Genomic DNA, 20208 nt, shown 5'->3' with positions numbered 1-20208 from the left:
GACGTGTTACAAAATTCCAAATGAATCGTAATTATTACTTTTATTTATTATCCAATGAAAAACCTAGTGTACAGACATAGAACACGAGAGAAGATATTTTTACGTAGATCTGGGAAAGTTGAACCTGACAAAAACAGATATTAAGGTCAATTAACGATTTTTTTCCTATCGGAAAATTCTACGCGAAATGATGTATTGGAAACTGCGTTTAGAAGAAAGTTTTCGTTCACGGCTGAAAAGCGGTTCTACCCATTGTACGATCTACCTTTGTAAACGTTGAGAAGTTTTTGCACACTTTACAGAACAAGGAGTTTGAAAAGTTTCAGTTTGAAGAGCATGAGCGTCCGTATCCAAGATGCAAACGCGCGATTCTGAGAGACTGATGTTAGGAAGCGTAACCTTAGTACACCTTGAAACCCGCCGAAACTTTTACTCTTCGCATTTTTCTTCGAAACAGCGCCTCAAATATTATTCCTTGGGATACGAACGAATTGTACGAGAACCATCTTCTCCGAAAGTGTCTTCGAGTCTTCGAAAACGCGTGTTTGACGATCGACGTCTCTCGCAAATGGAACTCTTGCAAATGGAACTCTCGCGTGATCACTGTAGGCCGGCGATAAATATTGAAACGACTGGTATCAACAAAAAGAAACGCACAATCGTATATTCGACGCGTAGATTGGTGCTCCCTGAGGCCGAAGAGCTAACGAAGTGTGGTATTCGTGACCGTTTTTGATATTCTATTCCGCGGCTCAATCCCGCGGTACGTTTTATCGCGACCGTTGTGTGGGAATTTACACACGCGGCGACATCCTTGTATACTTAAGCCGTATGATTTATTCACCTTTATCCGGTTCGAATGCGAGCACATACAACTACTTAGGCGAGGTCTTACGCGCGACGAAAGACCGGAAGTTTTCCTCTAAATCAGCCAGGGTGCAACCACAACAGAAGTGGATGCCGCGTTAAATGCAGTTTCCAGTTCGATCTTCATCCATTTCGGGGTGGAAAACCTCGGAGGAGAAAGAGCACAGCGATTGGTTATGAGGTCTGGTAGAAGGTGAAGGGTGAAACACAGAAAAGAGAAGGGGGAATGGATAGAATGCCGGATAGAAGGGTGGAAACTGGTAGCAGAGAAATACAGAGAGAGTGTGTGCTTATGCCGAAATTCAAAGCAATCGGCGCAATAAGCGAAACAATAGTGCTTACGAGCACGCCAACTTCGCACCGCGCAACTTCGTCGGCTCGGTTTGGCATGGGCTTCCTTATCTACCCCGGTACCGAGTTATTTAAACTCTCGTATCTCTGCCAGTCCTGTTCTCTGGCCTTTCTGTCGTGTGCACTCCGTGCGTCTCTCTTTCTCTTTCTCCTCCTTTAGTATTCCAACCATCCTGCGCCAGCACCCATACCACCTACGCTTTCCGCTATCCTCTCGCTAATGGCTAATGATTATTGCCGGCCCGTTAGATTGCAAGTGTCTGGATAGCAACGTAGCACAAGCCCACTGTAATAACGATGTTTTATTCACTCGGAGACACTTGATAGACCCTGCTGCCGGGTATTTTGTCAGAAATAACGGATTCACCCCTGTACTTCGTCCCCCCCCCCAGTTCAAGGCTCCATTGTTCGAATAATAAGAAAATAAATCGACGAGAACCGAGTGTGCAGTCGACAATGACGAGGCTTAAAAATTACGCAAATTAGATTCCGCGATGAATTTTGTTCCGTGAATTAAAGCGCATGATCGCGGTTTATCAGAATCGTGCGACGAGTTTGCATTAGCCGAAACATTCTCGAAATTTATCGTTGCTACACGCGATGGAGGATGTATCGTTCAAAGTTTGGATGTATTTTATTGAATATTTAATTTATGGATTACCGTGTAGGCGTTTCTATTAAAGAAGACTATAATCGGATGGAACAACGCGGTCCTTTGAATATCTGAATTCGTCCCACGCTGATTCCACTATAAATTCCTCGTCGAGATTCACTCTCTGGGGTCGTGGAGATGTAGTCGCAACCACCTGAAGAGCAAATCTCGAGGATATGCGTTTAATACCGTTTATGTGAAATAATCAGCATGATGTTCCTTGTCTCATACGTGGAACAATCAAATTTTCGATTAAACGTTCACTACAAGGAAAATAAAAACATAGTATCTGTACCGTGTATTATCCGATCTAAATAAACTAAAGCAAAAATCTAAATGCCAAAAAGTCGGCACAAGTATCGCGTTTCCAACCTAACAATGTAATACATTTTGCTCATATATCCAAAGCTAAAGTTCTACCAAAATCACTATTTTCTATCTTCACAAAATTTGATTAGAAGACCAATACCAGCGTGCATATATCAATTTCGTCTGTTGCTGAAGAACTGTTCAACGATAGCAAAAAATCTCCTTCATAAAAGGACTAAAAAATATTGTTTTATATTATTTAATTCTACCTATATTCTCCAGACAAAAATATTTTAACGTGTCCTTATATTTAGAGTCAAAGAACAGTCAAAATTTATTCTCCTTACAGCACAACATTTGATGAAACGAACAATACAAATGTCGGTTACTCTTTTCCTCTTATAGCATCGCGTTAAAATAAAATCTGGAACAACGTCGATAGGATAGAAATCGGACTCGCAAAGAATGGGAGTGCGCAGCGGTAAATCAGCATAGATTTAACGGTGGAAAGCTTTATGGAGCGTGAACGTAACATTGAATTTCATTAGGCGCGGTTGTGTATCGCGGACAAGGGAATGCGGCAAATTCCTTGTCGTGAAATTAACGATAAGGAATTTGGTTGTTAAACGGGCGATCGAGCTGTGGCATAAAGTGGTAGGGAACCGGGTGGCGGGTGCACTTGTTAATTTCCCACGTTACAAGCGTGTCGTCGACGGCGTACATGTATAATATGTCGGTTTACGACGTGTTTATTAGAGTTAACCGTGTTGCGGTCCTTGTATATGAGAATACCTGCTCGTTCCGCATAAGCTGACAATTGCCGTGGCAGCAGGTGACAAGCAGTCATCGCGGTTCCGCCGTCGACGAAATCCACGTTACACCTCTCTCATCGTGTATATGAACGCGCGATCTACATATGACGAAATTTATGGCGTCATCCGTCACAAACAGCTCATTGCCCGGTTGCTAATTTTGAATCCGATTCGCGAATTAACGTCCGAAACGTTCAGTCCCGGTTTTCGAGGGTTGCTTTTGCACCAGCTACCCTATTCGATTGTTCTTTGCTCGCAAGTGAGTGGGTAAACCTATTGATCGGTTAATTGAATGATTAATCAGGACCCTGCGGTGAATGTTGTAGTCAGATCTTGTTAAACGTGTTTCTGGTTACCGATACCACCGAAACTAGTTAGTTAAGTCGATTCTTAATCAAGATATTGTTTAGTCTTGCGATTAGAACTTAATAAAGAGAAGTCAGTGTTTCAGTTTGCTCAGTATTAGTCTTTGTTGATATATTTTGCTAGTCATAAATATTACGACACGTTTATTAGAAAACTCTATCAAATATTCAATAGTATTTTATTTATTTCATTTGGTATTTCATATTACAAGGCACATATGACGCGAGTGAAGAAATAATTTGTGCCAAATGTCATATTTTGTCCAGATACAGCAAACTCTTTTCCTATAATAATTTTACGTCGAATAGGATAATCAGCTGACTCATAATTTGTAAGATTTATTTATGGACTTTCGTTCGTTTCATTATCAAAGTTGTTACTGTTATGCAAGAGAATCTATTACCGATGATAACTTGTAAAATTTCACTAACAATATTAGACTAATTATGTGCATGAACGTTAGTGTATTGGACGTATTACATGAATTACAGAGAAAAAGTTATTCATTTTGATTCTTTAGTTTGACTATCTATCGCAAAATATAGATTTACTCACATAGGATATAAAAAGTACAATTTATATTAAACAATATAATTTACGTTTTCAAGGGAATATCACAGAACACGAAAGAATTACAGCACACGTGATGTCATGAATCGAATTTTTTGTTCAGCGAAGATCACGAAGGAAAGTCTCGAGTTTACGATTATTGCAACGCAGCGAGAGCCGTGAAATCGTTTGCACGTTGTAACAAACCAATGGTAGTTTTTTAAAGGAAACATTTATGGATTTTACGGTGGTTTGGAAAAGTTCAGAGGTGAAGCTTCAGGCGGGAAGAAGTTTTCGAGGAAAGCAGAGAAAGCAATTGTGGTTGCATCATCATCGCGGGGCATCGAAGCGCGACCAACCGTTCAAACCGTTTCAGACTTTTCATTTCAATTTGTGCTTAAAAATTTGTAATACGACTGTAAGTTCCGTAAATGTCACGTAAAAATGATAAAGACGCGTTAAAACGTCGATTTCTTTCGTCGAGCGATATGTCGACCAATGGCGCGAGCTCTACTTATCGGTGCTTCGTTTGAAAGTGAAAGATAATGGCAAGGAAGCAACTAGTCGTTTCCATTTATGCAATCTATTTCTTTGTTTTTACTCAACTCCCTTAACAATAGCCAACGTTGCTTTAATGCATTCCATTCATAATTTTTTCAATCTAATTCAAAGTCTAATTTGTGTTCTCATGACTCTTAGAACATTAGAACTACCAAGATGATAAAAATGATTAGTTCACAATTTTTTACAGAAATTTCATAGATTTATAACGATACAGAACTAAATAGGATTTAGCTACAGGAAGAGATCAACCAAAAAGTATTAAATAAATTCTTGGAATTTTCTGTTAATCGCGATATTAAAGAATAGAATTCAATTACGTAAATTGATCGAAAAATATTGCAAATAACAATGTCACGTTAACGCAATGTTGGCTCCTAATTACTTCACTGTTGATTAAAATGGCAAAGTGTTGTAATAATTGCATTGCAAAACTCAAAAGGAAGCTGTTTTACGTGCATTTTCGTTATTTACCTATTGGTGAATATGTATCTCCTCCGCGATAGATTCTAAAACAAATCTCAACAGGTTTTAATCTTTGGTGAAATGCTCAATCCTTGATAGTTTTAATATTAAAGTGTACGTGGCTTAAGCACGATAGATCGATCGATGTTCGCAGAAATAGAGGGTCTGCGTATCTTGGCATTACCTCCGCTGGATCCAACAATCGCGCGTACAAGTTGCGGCAGATTAGCGAACGAAATACCGCATTGTACTTGAACGTAGAGATTCGTGTTCCACTGCAATTAAATTACGCGAACCATTAACAGATAACGACAGCTCGAAGAAATCGATTTTGGTCTAGACGCCGCGTCGATGGGCTAAGTAAATGCGCTGGGAACTGGGTCTTTGGACTTTGATGGGCTAAAAACTTTGTCGGGTTCGTGTTCTCCGGCGAGATTCATCGGTACCGAGTAAATTACGAACATTCGGTGAAATCGAAGTTACGCTTCCAGCGTTTAAATCTTATACTCGATAATATAACTGTGAAGTGATTCGAAATGTAAGGTTCCAGATCTAGTGGAATGTAATTATAGGAAAACACTTCTAATATACGTTAATTATCATATGGTTCAGACCTGTTGAAATGTCTACAGCCTACTTAGTCTGATCTATTGCACAAGGAACCGCATCTTATTCACTTACATCGTAATCCTCGATATATTGTGTATATATAACGATAAAAACAGGTTGAATAACAATTGGTAGAAAAAAATATTCATTCGGGAACCTGAAATTATATGAAATAATTGCAGGAATAACTTGAATATAATTATTAACTCGGTAACGAAATAACAAGATGTCGAAGATACCTGTGAAAGGGGTCAGAATTATTTCAACAACTTTTATGGTAAATTAACACGGTTGTAAAGCGAAAGAAATTCTTAACTTTTATTTATTACATAATTTCCTCTTGAAATATATGGTACATAACGTTTCCGTGTACCACACTTGTGTTTGTAATAAAAGAATAGAATGTTTCCTGTAATAAAAGCAACGAGGAGTAAAGAAAAGAATCTAGGGAAAAAAAAGAAAGATACCTTTTAATGCTAGAGATTCATTAGCAAAATTTCCTACTAAGTTCGTGCGTTAGATATGAAAATCTAACGAATTCATGAGTGACCAGTTCTATAAATATAAATTACAGACGAGAAAACATACACATGTATTTTATACGAACGAGATAAATAGAAGATGACTTTCAAGAACCGTACCTGTGTAATTCATTGTGAATCACCTTGACAGCAAGAGTAAAAGAGTCGGTATAAACCTTCAAAGGGTATGTTCAAAGCTCCACATTTACTGTAATTACTTTCTTCAACATTGCCTCAAATATCAAGCTACTATTTTTATTTCGCCGTGCAACTAAAATATTAAAATAATTCTATCGGTACACACGAAAAAAGTATATATATATATACACACACACACACAGAGTACATCGGCAGTGTCGAACGAAATTGGACAATATTTCTCTATTTCGAAACGAAACTGAAGCGTTTGCATTTCATCGATATCTCGATTAATCGGCGCGTGACTCGGCCGATCGGCCTCAGGCGTCAAAATTGACGGAAATTCCAGAGCGATCTTGTCAGTGAGAAATCTAGATTGCCTTTCGTACTGTACGTTACAACTCGATAGTCCGAATGTACGGGTGGTCGCGTTAGTCCGTATCCTATTGGACAGCATAGTGGCGGTGGACGCAGTTTCCTTGTTCAGAAACTGAGCTGACGGCGTGCAATGTCCGATCCAATCTACGTATGTGTATGGTCTACGGCTAACGGATGCCAGCCCGTTCTAACCAGCTTGGTGTACGGTAGTATCGTCATTCCCTACGATCTACATGGCCGCGTAGGCGGTGCAAAGCCCGATGTAACTATACGCGTGTGGATACAGTCAACCAAGGACGCTGTGTTTGGTGGTGCAGTAGCACGCTGCCCCGGAAGCCTTGCCAAAGGCGACAAGGGATGTTCGCTGGCTAAATTGCTGCTACTGCTTGCGGAATATCTCATTTTTAGCTAGTTCTCGACAACTGTTCGAACGTGTCGCGCTTGTCTTTCAACCCGGACGACAGCGGTTTGTGTTTAACACTATTTCTACCCAAAATCTGCATACCTTTTTTATCACGGATAAAAATCATAAGGAAAACGTGATAAGCACATTTTTTATTTTTTTTGCTTTAATGTCACACTATGACAAGAAAGCGGTATTTTAGCATGAAGTAGCTGATAGTGGAAAGAACCAGGTTTAAATATATACGAGTAGTTGACGAAGTTTGGTCGAAGCCAAATTAGTATATTTTTTAGGTTATGAAAAAGATGGGAAAGACACGTGTAGCTAGAAAATAAAATAAAGGGACTATTTTGGAAAATGAAAAACGTAACTTGTATATTTCTTTCCCTATAGTACTTAAATATGTTAGGTTCAATTAATAATGTTTGCAGGTAAGTGTAAAGTGCTGGTTTATGCTTTCTATACATAATTTCCAAGTTAAATATGTGTATTGTTGCTTGTTATGTGTTTTGGCTTTTATAGGGTTTGTACATGTAGTTTGTAACGTAACAGAAAATGATTCGTCAGATAGGAGCTAAAAAAATATGACCAATACACATCAGACTTGGATATTTTTCGGTGTATGCAATATCGACAACCCCATTTGTACCATTTTTTGGATTTACGGACAATAGGAAACCCTGAACAAGATCGATATTTTATGTATAACGTGTATGGGGTTGAGCTCGTTTGGATATAGCAAAACATGGAGGCGAATGTTGGATATTTTGGTAAATCGAGGTCATATCTCGCAAGAAAGGAGATTCTCCTTTCATATTCCATTCTTTGGACAACAATCCCATTCTCGAATCATCTTAACACCCGTACGAGAACCTACCGTAAAGTCATTTCGAAAGTGAAGAATTTTAACTGGAAATAGCCGTTTATGTATTTGTTGGAAATTAGAAGATCCGAAAATACACATAATGCACATAATATGCAAAAATAAGTCCAGTAAGAAAAATGATTAAAAACGATTCGAATAACTCTATAATGAGGTTATTCGAGTCAACAAAAATAGCCAACTAATAAAAGAAACAATGGCATAAAAGTTTCAGAAATAAAACGATATACCTATATACGTTACTGAATTCTAATAATTGCAACTGAGAACATTAACCTTAGTCGAAGTAACTTCTTACCATTCTATGATTAGTTTAGACTGACTTAAGAATGGCTCAAAACCGATTTCGATGAATTACAAGGCAAATGACCCAGCCTCCCGCTATAGATCCTACTTTACCCTATTCACAAAGATATGAATTTTTAGTCACAATGAAAGACGTTTGGAAAATTACTATTTTTTATTTACTATGCAAACTTTATATTTACTGTTTCCTCCGAAACACCGTCTCTCTTCTTTAGCTAAAACAATATATCGCGGCCCACTCGGAAGTAGTGTTTCATTGCCACGTTCGCGTGCCATGAACGCCTAGCAACACGTACTACATAATAATGTTGCAACGTCAATATATTTTGTTAATTCGTACCTGAAAGTTAGTGCCGCGAATAATTATGTTGTAAACTAAGCTGGCTATAGTTCGGAAACTACTAACTCGAAGGCGGTTTCGCCAGGTGATATGATTTCGAAGTAATAGGAATCTCGGTACGATGAAGCTTCGCTGTTGAATCTAAGCTAGCAATGGGAATAGTTCGTCGTAACGATATAAGCTTTTGTTGGATAGCGTGAACTGTGAGCTAAACGTTCCTAACTCCTGTTACTAGTAACTAGTAATTAAGCGAGGCGCTGCTGTGTGAAACGACCTACCCTCTGTTCCACCCACCTTTCAACTCTCCCAAGGGTAACGGAGTAAACCGTTTGTGTCCATGAAATTCGCGCTTGTTAAGTAAGCATGTCCAACGACAACTTTTTTTCTTCCTCCTATGTCAAGTTTTATTCAATCGGCAACATCCGAGAAATATGGAGGGGTGGTGCGTTGCTTGGTTTTACCGGAATGATCGAATATCATAATTCTATTTCTAAGTTCCATACCAACAAAGGTGTTATGCATATACTCAGGTAAGTCACTGACCAGGGTTAAGGTTAGGATTTCCCTTTCTGTTATGGTTAACACGAATCCTACCGTCTTCTATTTAATCCTTATTTCCATATTTTTCACGCCTTCGACTTAATTTATTTTTTAATATTGGATAAGGCTGAAAATTCAACATGAAGACTATAAGAGAACAAGATATTAGAAATAAAATTTTCTATTTTTTACATGGTTGTTTGATTTTGAACCTTTCTACCCTTTCCATAGTATTAAAGATATTGCGCGTGTTACAATATTATAGTATTGAAAATATTAAGATATATTGTTTGTCTTAACAGACTCTTTTTACGTTTAGCTATTTTATATTAAAATATTTCCTATTATTTATAACGTGATATTAAAATCAGAAAATTAAAGACATACCTATCACGATTATTTCTTGCGATTTTCCATGTAATGAGAACATAAATGATTGAATTTATTAATTATCTTAATTACTGACAATAAAAGAGAATGAAGCTTCTGTACATTAAAATGTATATATTTTAATAGTATTTGTCTACGAATAATAAACGATATATAGCACACTGGTTCTTTACGTTCATCCTGTAAGATTGATTGAGGAAATGGACGAAGGATAAATATTTTTATATAACTTCTTCGTCGAGAATTAGATTCTTAAAAATCATTCCTATGAAAATTCTCTACTTTTCTATGTCTACCAAAGATCATTTGGCAATTCGATATCCCAGATACTTGGTTTTAAACCTACTTCTGTGAATGCTATTCATTTTCAATGCAAGGTAGTATCCCCAGTGGATACATTCGGAATTATTCACATGAAGTTTCGAAAAACAAGCGGTAGGAACGTCGATTTCGTAACTCAACTGAAAAATTGTATGCAACGACCACCGTGTATTCTTTTTCGAAACATGGTTTCGCGTCGAGAAACAAAATTACCGGGATATTTACCACTAACACATGCCATGAAATGTTTACCAACTATTCTTTCTCGCTGCTTGGAATGCATGGCAGGTTGAATATTCCGGAGCTTCGTTTAATTCAACGTGAAAACGCATACGGAATAGAGATATCAGAATTTTGGCCGCTTACGGGTAGAGTTTCTACACGCGAATAGATTCAAACGTAAATTGTAATATAATCCACGAGATATAACGGTCGTTTTCCTCTGGCCCCGGTATTAATAACGTCTTAATTGGAAATTAGACCATGACACAGGTGTTCAGCCTTGTTTTCTGCGAGGTTACATTATGTATCGTATAAATTAATCGTACAATTAATTAATCTAACAGTAATGCAATATTATTTTACCTATAGGATACCGTACATTGAATTTCACACTCATTTTTGTTTCATCTATTCCTAAGGGGTGGTAGTTCTTTTTTATTTATTATTCCAAATGATTTGAAAGAATTAATAATTTCCTTCGTGGAACCTACCGATCCATAAATGGTCTGTCAACGTAAACTTCCAGGTTATCAAATCTGATTTAAGAGTGAATTTAAATCGCGGTAACGCCTGTTCACAAATAACGTGACTCCATTGTATGCAAGGGCGTTACACGAAAATCTGCAGGTGAACCTTATTCCGTCACCGAGAATGATTTAAAGCGCATTGATTAAGAGATTGTATAAATCGTCTTCTCTACTTTAAATCAGCTTTCCTAGCATTAATCGTCACGAACACCATTCTGGATAGCGAATTTATGACGACAGTTCCAATAATTTAAATCTCGGATATGTAAATCTGCGATTTAGGATAGACCAAAATGTCGTGGGACAATTTTGTTTTACGCTTGTACACAACCCCTATACAACCCCTATAATTATTTCGTAGATAACTAATATAAATACCGTCGTAAAAAGCGTAATTCGATAACGATAACAGTATACATATAAATTTTACTCGTAAAAATATATTACAACGTATCGCAATAAAATTACAGTTTACCGGTTTTAGATAACACAAATCGTAAAATCAAAAAATTCAAATGTTGCATACAATAAATCAAACGTCAATGTATAGAAAATATTCAACACCACGTCGTACTTAACATTAACAATTGACTAAAATCGAATACTCGATTTAATTCTGTGCGAATCAACTCTCTGAAGTTGGTAGCGCTACAAGGTGTATTATACTTCAAATGAGACATTCACAGAGTCGTAACATTTCTATGAAATTTCAATATTCAATATTTCTGATCTTTAAAACGTTGTCAGGAATCAATAGTACTTACCGTAAGCAGCAAACAACTCCGCCCTCGCATACATGTGATCTCAAACCGATGGAAGATTCGATCCTAGAAAGAGCTTGAGAAATTTCACGTGCATGGTACAACAACCTGGCTGCGATTAGAAGCTTCAGGTGTAGTGGGGCATAGCGAGTAGGGATGGTAAGGTGAGGGGTGGTGGGTCCCCTGCGGTGAAACGGTGGTGGATGGTTCGCCGGACGACCGTCGTTGGGGCGCTGCAACCCGTCAGGACGTCAGTTTGCTATCGCACCGCGACACGGTCGGGTCTTGTTCCGTGATCGTCACGTACACGTACGTACACGTATACACGCGCGCTACTCCGCGTCAAAATTCTTTCGAGATTGGTAACAGTTACCACGCGATCGGTAATCGATATATTCATACACATGCTCGATGCGAGATGACACTAATCGCGCGTTCAAAGTTCGCGATCGTGTGAGAAAAAAGTCACCTAATCCCCCGTTCGCGGACGAATGTCCCACTGCAGATGACACGAGTTCGTTGAATTTCCTGTGCAAGTAACCGTTACACGTGTACATATACGCTATCTGCGTATTAATACGCGGATAATCTTCGTATAATGCGTACGATATTAACATTGAGATCGGTGAAAAGTTTCGTGCCCTTGAAGTAGTAGGAAAGTGACTGGAGATTTGTTGTCCTTCGGAGTGTTCTCGTAAACGAACACAGTGCGCAGAAAAAGTTTGTTGTTGTCTGCGGGCGAAATCGAGTGATACGTTTTTGTGACTTCTCGGATAACACTTGTTGGAAGACGCTATGTGGGAACAGTTAAGGTACACGCTTTTTTAAACACTTCGAGAAACGTTTCTTGGCTGGAGATTTGAATCTTTAACGGTGTAACGTCTACTCGATCGTGGCATCGTGCGCGAATATATCCACCGTAGCGCTGATGTGCGATCGAGAATCGAAGGTGCGCTGTAATCGACCGCGATAAGTCGTATAGAATCGAAACGGAGACACGATTGGAATGTTCCTGAAAGTTCGCCGAATATGCGAAATACAAGTGCACGATTAATCGACGCACGTACGCGTAACCGTCGATGGTTATCAAGGGAGTTTCAATTAAATCTCCCGCGGGGAAGGTCAAGTGCGCTGTGTGAGCGACATTCAGTTTTCAGTTTTAATTAAAATACACCCGAGATTGCCATCAACGTGGCTGTGTCTGAAATTAATTAGCGACTCCTAGAGACAACGACAAAAGCGTAAGGTCAGCAAACGGACATCGTACCTCTTTGGCCAATGTACGAAAAAGATATATTCTAAAAAAAAAGGGTGTCGGTGTGACAGTTGAATCGAGGGGAGTGTTGTTTTCCGCTCGAAAGATTCGATATATCGATCGCTGTAAGATCACCAGGAAATAAAGAAGGATAAAGGAAAAAAAGAAAAGAACAAGTCTCGGTGTGTTTCATGTGGTTGGAATTCGCGTGTGCGACGACTTAACGAGAGAGTTCGATCAGATTTTCGTTAAACGCCTTTTCGCGAGTGATAAATTGTGTCGTTGCGTGCGGAAATAGGACATAAGCAGGAAAGAAGGATAGGCGAGAGAAAAAGTGGGGAAAAAGTGAACAGCCTTTCATTCCTCGACGCATCCACCACGGAGTGATGAAAGCGGCATAGCAACGGCAATAGAGGTAAGACGAACTATCGCATTTTTCTCTTGAACGAGGCTCTATGCCAGTCGAATCGATGGGGAGACATTCATTGCCAATTTCTTTTCGCTTCGATTGCAACGGTACATCGACGATTCGATCGAGCTTTTCGATGCTTTGCCTCTTGTAGTTGCGCCCGATATTACCAATTTTGAAATAAACATGCAAACTCACAACTATCTTGCTATAACGTTTTTTTGAACAATATCTAGAAGGAGATGAAATGGAGATAAATCAGCCTCGTTTTCTATCGCGCGCTAGACTCGATATAGATAATTTTCACGATGTATTATTTAACGCCGCATTGTTAGAATCGTTGCTTGGTCGTGTCGTGCCACTTTTACACAGTGCGCCACTAGTTTGTGTATATCTGATTAACAGGCATCGGCGAAACACATCGCGCGAGCACTTCTCGACAATGTGTAGTGCGTTCAATCATATAAATGACATTCTGCTGGTTGAAGAGTTTTATTTTCGAGCTGTGCACGCGCGTTCAAGGTAAACAATGCTGTCTCTCTATTTACGGTGAGATCGGTATCTGTGCTTTAATGTTACACGGGCTATTACAAATGATCGATTAATAGTGTAGCGTCGATTTGGATAATGATCGTTTATTCCTGTTTTTATGTCGAACGCGTACACACGGTGTACAGTGATGCATAAGACCAATTACAATTCTATAGCGGCTTAGGAAAATAACTTTAATCGCTTCTAGAAACTTTTGAAGCTTTTGAATATATTTTTTGGATTATGTATGAATATATTATAAATGTTACATATATAAAAATATTTGAAAATTCTGTTAACGCTGTAATGGGATACTCTACTAGTTTATACTCTCCTTTTCGCATTAAAATATCTCGTATTAAGTTTGCTTTAGTGTCGAATCAGTCTTAATTACATCACGTTTTATATTGTGTTTTTACAAATTAAAACGCGATAAATTGTTACAAAGCTCGATCAGGGCTGCGTGTCGCATAATCGACAATACGTGAAATTAAATAATGCATGAATAATGCGCATTGTTAATTGCATTATTAAATAATAATATATGAGTGATGTATAGCGAAAACGAGAGTGAGGTGGAGAGAGGATGTTTTTATATATATAAAGGAAGAGACGATGAATTGGCAATTCGCGGGATTAACATTAAATGCGGAACGGACAAGCGCGACACGGAAATTCGTTTTTGCACGATTTCGCGGTGGAATTTGCGGTATCGCTCGTTGGATAAAATTGAAACGTCCCTGTTTTAGCGTGTACGCGTTATCTCTTGTACGATGGTTGGCCTGACAAGCACATCGTGCACGTTCAACATTTATTCGAAAGATTAGCCCGCGCACTGTCGATTCGCGGTGGCAAATCGCGCGTTTAGCGTATTATCCGCGGCAGTGTCGTTCGTTCGCCTCTAAAGACCAAAAATGTTCCGGTTAATTTTACCGACCGTGACAAAAAACACGAAATTACTCCGCACTAATTACGAATATCGCGACTGTTCTTTGTCTGGGAACACAACGGACGGCTAGATTATGCTAGCTGTTTGCTCAGCCCGCGTTAAGGTAATTTAACTTTTCGTTTTAAATTATGGAAATGCGGACCGTTGTGAAAAAGTTGCAAACGTTACACGTAGACAGGTGGCCCGTGGAATATTTCGTTTTTTCCTCCCGATGTGCGTGTTTCGCGTACGCCGTAATTCCTCGACTATCGAAGTATCACAGAGATTCGGTTCGAAGTAACACGCGTTACATTAATCGATGCTTCACTGCGATTGTTTATGGCGGTTTGGATAGTTTGGGATTTTTTATTCATCGTTTCCCTCTGTTTTTCTCAAACGTTTAACGTTTAAATTTTAGTTTACGCGTGTGTGTTTAAATATGTACGTACGTACAAATATATGAAAGTTTCATTAACATAATAATGAATTATATGCCTCTAAATGCCTGAGTTTCATTTTCTCGAGAACAAGAAAAAATATAATAAAGTTCAATATTTCGCGTTGACAGTATCCTTGTTACGTTAAGAGGTAACTGTAATTTTTTTGTCTGCGTGCTTGAGATAAATTTTTATCCATGCAGGTTGTACAACTTTCATCATCAGATTGTGTGATTTACGTCCCTATTTTCAAAATTACATTTACATTTTAGCTTGTTTCTAGTACCCGCGTATGCTAAACAAACAGCTCGTATAGTGCTGAACTTTAGGATGATATTTTCTATCTATGGATACATTATTTAATATTAGCTACCCGGAAGAAATCTGCCCCTTTTTGAGATGAAAAAATATATGAAAAAGACGTACTATACATCAGAATAATTACCCTAAAATCCATAATTATATTTATAATAATATTTTAATAATCCATAATTATAATTATCGGGTAGTGTAAAATCCCTTCAACGTTTTCTCTATTTTCGAACGATTGGTTTTGCCAATAACAACTCGAAAAAGATCGGTCTTATTACTGTTGAAATAGATCCTATATATTTATCAATTATTGCGTGTATTAATTATTAAGCTATTTATCGCTTCAACTCTGTGTAGGGATGAAAATATCGAATATCGTACGCGATTTGTACCGTGTTAGCCATAATCTTGTAATTTGGAATTAAGGTCAAAGTTAAAATTGAACTTTGCCACAAGTACAGCCTGCTTTCGTGTATGCGGTTTTTAATCCACGCCGGGGTTGGCAAAAGCGGTTAACAAAAGCGTGACACGGATGGATTTGAAAAATTGCGTAGAGTCATTTATCGTTCAATGAATAAAGAATATATTATACACGTATGTATGTGTAGTATCCATGGGAAAGGATAGGCGCGCGTGTTATCTCTTGTGCCGCTTTCATCCGGATACAATCGACCGTTTTCCCGTAAAGCGAAATTCGAACTGCCTGTATGGATGTGCGCTTGTTTGCGTGTTGAGTGAAAATGGTGAAATTTGTGAACAAAGGGCATAAAAGTTGAGTCCGTTTGTAGCGAGACACGGTCTCGAGACGCGATTTCAAACCTGCTATATCAAATCGCATATCTGTATAAACGACCAAAATAGTCCATATATGGATATTTATTGTTCTTATGACTATTACTGTTATTATAGTAGAAAGGTTTCTTTCGAATGGAAGTACTTTCGTTGGAAAAACTTCCCTTCAACTTTCGCTATAGCTGGCATATTTAGCAAGCCAGGGTATTCCCTACTCTCCCTAGTCGTGGCTAGAACGAAGAGCAGCAATTATCATTTGAATGGCTCGTAAGTAATTGTCATTTAGTCTCATGTAATTTTCACTTGAACAATGAAAGAGGGAAGAAAAGATAAGTCGAGGAACTTTTTACGGAAGCTTGTGGAAAGAGATGTAATCAAGAAGTTTGTAGAAAAATATATTGCGTGTTTACTTCGATAACGAACAAGAAGACGAAGTAATGAAATTACACTCGTAAACTTGCGCAAACAAAAACAACAACGTTCTCTTTTAACGTAACGTCAGATTCATTAGGACGTAATATAAAAGTTATAACGAGCAATAAGAATCCTAAAAATGTATGAATTTCATAAGCAGCGAGCAGTCATGGAAAAAATTGTCACAGAAACGATAAATTTCACTTGTTACTTAAAAAAATTTTGGCTTTTACATTTTAGTCAAAGCTCATTGACAGGATCAAAGACGGAGTGCAGAAAGTTTCAAATAAACGACCGCTGCAGCCAATGAGATACGACTGTTTGAAAGAACTACCATGGTCCCGTTTTGACCTCGCTCCATTCATTGAGAATTAATTTAATACGTTTTTGCAGAGCTCACGTTTCTCTCCTCCTCCCCGCCCCCCCTCTCTCGCTCTCTCTCTCTCTTCCTCTCTCTTTCATTATCTTTCGTTTCCTCTTGTATGCTTTTTTCAGACAATGAATAAAATTACAAAAATTAACGTTTACTTTTTGGTCGAATGACGCTAATGAATTTTAAAGCGTAGGATCAGAAACTTTCCACGATATGGGATGGAAAAAAGCGAAAAGTCAGAGGTGGTACGGAATATTTTGTACGGGTAGCCAGAGTAAAAATTACGCACGGAGAAATGGTTCCATATACTACGGTAGAACACCGTATTATTTTTGCTAATGTTAGTTATGCAACGCTCTCCCTTGCACACTAGCTAAATTATACTTGATATCATTATCAGAAAAATACACTGGACGAAGCTGCCTCTTCTGTCACTGCGATAAACCTTATTTTCACTGTAACGAAACCAAGCAGCGGATATCTTCTCTCGTGTTAAAACATCCTTTCGTTCGTGATATTTTCTTCGTTTCTTTGACGCGTTCAAATTTCTTGCAAATATCTCAGAAAGAAGAGCGAGCTCTTTCCATCCTTGTTAATGATTTTCGTATACGTAAACTGAACTCGAACATACGCAAATAACCAACTTCCGCCAGGAAAATATTTAACAAACGTGCTACATTGGTTTATGAAAGTATTCGAACATTTGGTAGCAACTTGCTACAGCTTTGTAACAAACGAGGTGGCAAATAGAGACCTGTTCGTTGACATTTTTTTTTTTTTTTCTTTATTTTGGTTATTTCACAATTTGTCCTTGCGGACATTTGGTAAAGTGTTATATCTTGTTGGTGAAGAAAAAAAAAATATAAATAAAAAATAATATAGCATGTGGGCGGCTACCCCCAGCGGGGTGCCAGCTTCGTTTTTTCTAAGTTATATCTTTTATGAGGTCTATTGGGTGTTTCCTTTTTAGTCTTCTTGCGATGTTTGTTGTGTTGCACGTTTCAGCTGCCAGCTGGTTCGGGTGTGTTTCTATTCTTGTTCTGTATCTTGTTGCGAATCTGGTAATCTCCTCCTTGACCGTTGGTATTCCGAGGTCTTTCCTTATGTCCTCGTTTCTAACGTACCACGGGGCTGTTCGTTGACATTGTCAAAATATGAACGCTTCCATCGATCTTTGGTTCTATCGATTAGAGCTTTTCATCGCTCGCTGATAAAATGTCTCGGTTGGATTGTTAAAAACTGGTACTGTTTTTTATTACATAGGCGTTGCTATATGTAATTCCTTCGGTTCTCTATCTTCTAGCATTTAAATTTCTAAATGGAGTTTTCTTGATTTATCGCGAAAGCAGGAAGCCAAACCACTTCGTGTATGAGGTTTATCTAAGATAGCCAGATAGATATTCCTTCCACTTTATTTCCGTTTTCGGCAAAAGGCTCGCGCTTGCTTCTTCCTACCTTTGTCCGCCCATTTCTTTCCAGTCTCCTCTGCTTTTCGCACAAAAGCGATGAATTCGTTAAAAAGTCGGAAGATCCCTATCGTCACTTCCGCATGAGACTAAAATATGAAGTCGTTTAGGCTTGACTTTTCTCAGTTCCGCGGCTTAATCTTGCCTTACGATGAATACGGCACGCGTGCAACCGGTCAACATCGTACATCATTTTTTATAGAAAAATATGCGAGGTATAAGTTTATTTTAAAATTGGAAAATGCTCTCCTGCGCGATGCGTGTATTTCTGTTTTCAAATGCATATAAACTGTTTGGCTTAAACAGAAACATTAAGTGACTCATCTTCGCACCTTTCTTTTGTGTACTTTTATTATACAGTAGAAAATGATCGAATAAAGGAGTAATTAGAAGAAATTACATGTTTGAACATTACACAATTCAAATGCATTTTATTTAACAAATGACTTTTATTCAACATATTTTGCTTTTATGTATTCGGGCCATTTCTTAATCCCCATCCAACGAAAGCTGCATTATTGTTGTCAGGATCGTTGAATATTTTATTTTAAACCGATAAAGCGAAGAGCCGAATGAAAAGCCTTTTTATCCCTGTGTGAAAGATTGACCAAATTTATGTAAGAGATAAAATCTTTCATGTAATTTGAATAATAACATGTAAATGTAAATTAAATTGTGACGAACATGAAATATCTGCTTGAATCAGAATAAAGTTTAAGGATCAATACCTGGCTGAATTTCTTGTCGTAGGGAAGCTGTTAGTTTCAAGTGCAATTACATTGTTAACATAAGAAAGTTTTGTCGACTATTATTTATTGTACCACGGTACTTCCACTCGTTTGAAAATGATCTTTAACTTTTATGACTTCTTTTCTATTACGATGTTCAAGATTTTAGTAAATTCGTATTTGGTAGTTGGTTAATTTTACATAAATGCTTAAAAAATCGGAGAATATGCTGATGTTAAAAAATAATGCCAGTTTCTATATTCCAATTATTTCGTAAATTAAATTATTTATCAGTGGCTCGTCAATTTACAAGTTTATTACATTATACAGATTATCACACTTTACCGTTAACCATTCTTCAAACTTCTATTGAAACTGCAATCGCACGAGTATTAACTTGTGTCGTATTGGTACATAATATGTATAGAGTTGGCAAAGTTTATAAATTTCTAAACGTCCCAATTGTTTACGAAAGGAAACTTAGTCAACAATAAGACCCGCTAGTTGCAGATAGGTTTAGATGCTTCGAAACAAGATTTGGGTTAATACCGAGCAAGATTGCTATCGAAATCCTTGTAGTTGTCAAGGTTGTTGGAATTAATACTGTTAGATACATACTTCTAGTAAACTTCGTCCTTTCAAATGTTTCCTTAATACACAGCTCGAATTATTTTTGTAATAGCTACACGGAATGTCGTAAACTATCAATTGCCAATCAAAGTTTTTATTTAACTAATTGGCACTAAACGCGTAAATATTTGCTAAGTTTAATTGCAGAATACCACGTAATTTAAAACTGAAATGAATGGCAAACGTAGGAAATGTACTTCGCAATTTAGAAAGGGAATTTAAGATGTAAAAAAAAATTATCCATAGTATTTATCAAATATAAATAAAGCAAACACGAATTAATTGAACACAATAAGAAGAAACATATTTAATCTATTCTCAAATTTCAGATAAAATTGTAGTATTAATCAATAATCCATTATGATTTTTAACACGTTCACTACGTACGATTTGAAAGCGTCATGTAATCCAAAAATATCGCAATTATTTAAAAAAATAATAATCGATATCCAACGTAAAAAAATCGCATTCGGTGCTCATGAAAAATTTGTTAACTGCGCGAAGGAGGTAGTTGGTTGAAATTGTAAGCAAACGGATGCGCGTGGATGCGCGAGGCGACGAGCTCGCGACGCTCTCGTAAGCCTGTGGCAAAGCGGAATTTCGGATTTTCGTTGCACACGGTGCGCGACGACATACGTATATAGAGTCTATGCACAACCGTT

General features: G+C 37.8%; 1 protein-coding gene across 4 annotated transcripts in view; it reads left to right on the top strand.

The window, feature by feature from the left end:
- The first annotated feature begins 11505 nt into the window (after positions 1-11505).
- LOC132915996 (lachesin-like) overlaps positions 11506-20208 on the top strand; it is a 480024-nt gene continuing 471321 nt past the window's right edge. For all 4 annotated transcript variants that reach the window (XM_060975752.1, XM_060975751.1, XM_060975749.1 and 1 more), the window contains exon 1: positions 11506-12941. The gene's annotated coding sequence lies outside the window, so the exon portion shown is untranslated. The remainder of the gene's footprint in view (positions 12942-20208) is intronic.

The sequence above is a fragment of the Bombus pascuorum genome, chromosome 1 (assembly GCF_905332965.1).
Source record: "Bombus pascuorum chromosome 1, iyBomPasc1.1, whole genome shotgun sequence".
Classification (NCBI taxonomy): domain Eukaryota; kingdom Metazoa; phylum Arthropoda; class Insecta; order Hymenoptera; family Apidae; genus Bombus; species Bombus pascuorum.
This window is presented reverse-complemented; position numbering and strand designations above follow the sequence as displayed.